This window comes from Dromiciops gliroides, chromosome X, assembly GCF_019393635.1.
Source record: "Dromiciops gliroides isolate mDroGli1 chromosome X, mDroGli1.pri, whole genome shotgun sequence".
Classification (NCBI taxonomy): Eukaryota; Metazoa; Chordata; class Mammalia; order Microbiotheria; family Microbiotheriidae; genus Dromiciops; species Dromiciops gliroides.
In genome coordinates this window covers 67236042-67240281 of record NC_057867.1, presented here as the reverse complement: position 1 = coordinate 67240281, position 4240 = coordinate 67236042, and the positions used below count along the sequence as shown (strand labels likewise).

The window sequence follows — 4240 nt, the reverse complement described above, 5'->3', positions numbered from 1 at the left end:
CATCACACAACTAATAAATGTCTGAGGGTAGATTTGAACTCAGTTCTTCCTGATTCCAGGCCAAGTATTCTATCACTGCCTCAACCTTTTTAAATTAAATTTAATTTTTTTTTAGTGAGGCAATTGGGGTTAAGTGACTTGCCCAGGGTCACTCAGCTAGTAAGTGTCAAGGGTCTGAGGTCAGATTTGAACTCAGGTCCTCCTGAATCCAGGGCCGGTGCTCTATCCACTGCGCCACCTAGCTGCCCCTACTGCCTCAACCTTAAAACATGGAATGCCAAAGTTGGAAGGGGCTTTAGAACACAGAACATTAAGAAGCAACTAAAGTAGGGGCAGCTAGGTGGCGCAGTGGATAGAGTACCGGCCCTGGAGTCAAGAGTACCTGAGTTCAAATCCGACCTCAGACACTTGACACTTAGTAGCTGTGTGACCCTGGGCAAGTCACTTAACCCCAATTGCCTCGCTAAAAAAATTTTAAAAAAAAAGAAGCAACTAAAGTAAATGAAACTAGTTGTTCAAGTTTCTTCTTATCAGTGAATTCTCTAACTGGGGCAAGGTTAATCAAAGGTCAGAATCTAACCCAATTTTCCTATAATGCTATTGCTTTGTAGTAACTGCCAACATCAACACAATCTCCATCTGTCTAATTCAGACTGATTCACCTCAGCACTTCTAACAAGAGTGGCTTGAAAAAGATTGTGTCTGTTTATCAATGTAGTACATTGTTTTCCTCTCCTATGATTATTGAAACACAGGAATTTTCTCTTTTGCCAATGAAATGAAAGTATGAAGTCATTCAAAGTCAGGACCTATGTTTATTTATGCAAAACTATATTAAGCATTCATCTAGTGCCCAGCAAACATCACAGGAAGGCTGAGGCTTAATGTGATTATTATATAGAATATATGCTTGTGAGTATGTGTATTACAGGAGACACCTGTAGCAGAGTGGCTAGAGAGGGAAGGAGGGAACAAGCATTTACATAGCATCTACTATGTGCCAGGCTGTGTGCTGGGTGCTTTTTACAAATAGTATTTTAGGGGCAGCTAGGTGGTGCAGTGGATAAAGCACCAGCCTTGGATTCAGGAGGACCTGAGTTCAAATGTGGCCTTAGACACTTGACACTTACTAGCTGTATGACCTTGGGCAAGTCACTTAACCCTCATTGCCCTGCAAAAACAAACAAAAAACCAAATAGCATTTTATTTGATCTTCACAACAACCTTACAAGGCAGGTACTGCTATTATTCCCATTTTACAGTTGAGGAAACTGAAGCAAAGAGGGCCACATGCTAGCTTGGTGACACTAGGCAAGTCACTTAACCTCTCAGTGCTTAGTCACCTTCCTAACTTCTCAAGAATTATGTGAATTGCAGAATAGGTACCAGTGTACATTGGTAGGACATGTTGCCTCACTAAGCATCCTTTTGCTAATGAAATCACAAATCTGGTCCAAAATATGTGTGCGTGTGTGTGTGTGTGTGTGTGTGTGTGTGTGTGTGTGTGTGTGTGTATGAGAGAGACAGAGCACCAAGATTATCTTATCTTGGTGTAAAGGTGACCACAGGCTTTGAAGGATGCTGTGGCAGCTGAGCACAAGGTCAGAAAGCTACTATGACGTATCATGGCATTTCAGAGTTGCAAGGGACCACAGAGACCCTTTAGTCCAACTTGCATCTGTACAGGAATTGCCAAAATCCAGCTTCCCCTTGAAGACCTCTGACAAGACGGACCCCCCAACTCCCACCCCGTCCCAAGCAATACATTCTGCTTTGGGACGCCTCTAATTTCGAGGAAGTTTTCCCATACTTTGCACTAAAATCTGCCTCTCTGCAAATTCCCCAAATAGTTCCTAGTTTTGCCCTCTAGGGCCAAGTGCAATAAATCTAGCCCTTCTTCCAAATGAAAGCCCTTTCACCACTTGTAGACAGCTAGTATCATTTCTTCTCCAGACTAAACAACCCCAATTTCTTTGGCCGATCCTTAAATAGTATGGTCTCCATCTATCTTTCCCAAGCCTTAGATCATTCCCATTGGCAGGAAAAAAAAGAAGCAAAATAAGAGTGGATGAGTTCTGCCTTCTCTGCATATTCTGTTATCATCTCCCCATCTACCCTGAACACTGGCACTATCCATTCTTTGGTCTTCCTCTTACTTCGAGCACAGATTTTTTTTAAAAAACCAAAACATTGAATTGCCTCGGCCTCTGTTCTCTGAACCCTGTGGACAAAGCCCTATCCAGAAACTCAACATGTCTATTCTCAAGATCCAAGCAAGAGAGATCTTCGCCTCTCATGGAAACCCCATTGTTGGAGTTGATCTCTACAGTGCAAAAGGTCTCTTCTGAGCTGCTGTGCCCAGTGGTGCTTCTACTGGCATCCATGAAGCCCTGGAGCTCCAAGACAACAAGGCTTGCCCCGACCCTGGTTAGCAAGAAACTGAATGTTGTGAAGCAGGAGATTGACAACTTGATGATAGAGATGGACGGCACCAAGAACAAATCTAAATTTGGTGCAAATGCCATCTTGGGAGTGTTTCTGGCTGTTTGTAAGGCTGGAGCTGCTGAGAGAGGCGTCTCCCTCTTCCAGCATATTGCTGACACCACAGGCAATGATGACGTCATTCTGCCCGTTCCAGCCTTCAGCGTGATCAATGGGTGCTCCCATGCTGGGAACAGGCTGGTCTTGCAGGAATCCATGATCTTCCCAGTTGGTGCAGCAAACTTCAAGGAGGCCATGTGGATTGGAGCTGAGGTCTACAACAACCTGAAGAGTGTTATTAAGCAGAAATATGAACAGGACACCACCAACTTAGGGTTTGAGGGTGGCTTTGCTCCTAATATCCTGGAGAATAAAGGAGCTCTGGAGCTGCTAAAGAATGCTATTGGTAAGGTTGTAACTGGCATGGATGTGGCTGCCTCCAAATTCTTCTGATCTGGGAAATATGATTTGGACTTTAAGTCACCTGATGATGCCAGCAGATACATCTCCCCTTCTGAGCTTGGGGACCTCTATAAGACCTTCATCGAGGACTATCCAACAGTGTTTATTAAAGATCCCTTTGATCAGGAGGATTGGGAAGCTTGGAAGAATTTTACTGCTACTGCTAGTATCCAGGTTGTAGGGGATGATCTCACCATGACCAATCCCAAGCACATTGAAAAGGCTGTAAGTGAGAAAACCTGCAACTGCCTCCTACTCAAAGTGAAGCCATGACTGAATCTCTCAAGGCATTCAAGCTGGCCCAGTCCAGTGGGTTGGGAGGAATGGCTTCTAATTGTTCTGGGGAGACTGAAGATACCTTCATTACAGACCTGATGGTGAGTCTCTGCACTGGGCAGATCAAGACTGATGCCCCCTGCTGATCTGAGCGTCTGACCAAGTATAACCAGCTTCTCATAATTGAGGAAGAGCTGGGCAGCAAGGCTAAATTTTCTAGAAGGAACTTCAGAAACCCCCAAGCCAAGTAAACTGGCCAGGAAGCCTCAGAGCCAGCAATCACCAATCTCCTACACAGAAGTCTGCTCCTGTCCTAAGAATGGGCAGCTCTGAGTACTAGACCAGTTTTTGTTTGGGGGAAGGGGCTTTGCTGTTTAACTCTCCCTCTCCCCTCCTTTTTGTGGTGTTCTCACTGCTTCATTAGAACTGTCCTATCAGAGACTGTGTCTGATCATCTGTCACTCTGTTGGATATACCTTATCATCTTGTGACTGGCTCCAGTGACCTGTTCTAACCCTTACCCCCTGTGTTGATGTGTGGAGCCTTATACTTCTAATACAGCCCTGATGAGCCCACAGGCCAGACCCTTAGTGGCTTCTATATGCAGAATAAAAGTATTCAGTAACTCACTGGAAAAAAAAAACCATTGAATTGTCCTTAATATTGATAGTATATTATCTGACTGATACACTGATGTTTTCCTCCTCTGTTATCTGCCCTTGCTTCCATAATCATGATCTATATGTGTCTTTTAAAAATCTAAATGGACCAATGAGTCCCCTGATTAACCACGTTAGTTTCTTTAAACAGATCCCATCTTTTCTTCTCATCAGAATTGTTGTTGTATTCAGAATGTCATTCCTGTGAACTACCCATCCCTCTTGACTCAGCCTCCCTTGATAGAATTTTAGAAAATGAGATTTGTCTCTGAACCCTTTGAAATTTACTCTCCCCAAATATTGAGCCCATGGCTGTCTATTCACCTCCTCTGTCACACAGTCTGACATGGAGTGGTTTTTTT

General features: G+C 43.9%; 1 pseudogene; it reads left to right on the top strand.

Moving 5' to 3' along the window:
* Nucleotides 1-2252: 2252 nt before the first annotated feature.
* On the top strand, nucleotides 2253-3470 carry LOC122733789 (annotated as a pseudogene).
* Nucleotides 3471-4240: the final 770 nt, after the last annotated feature.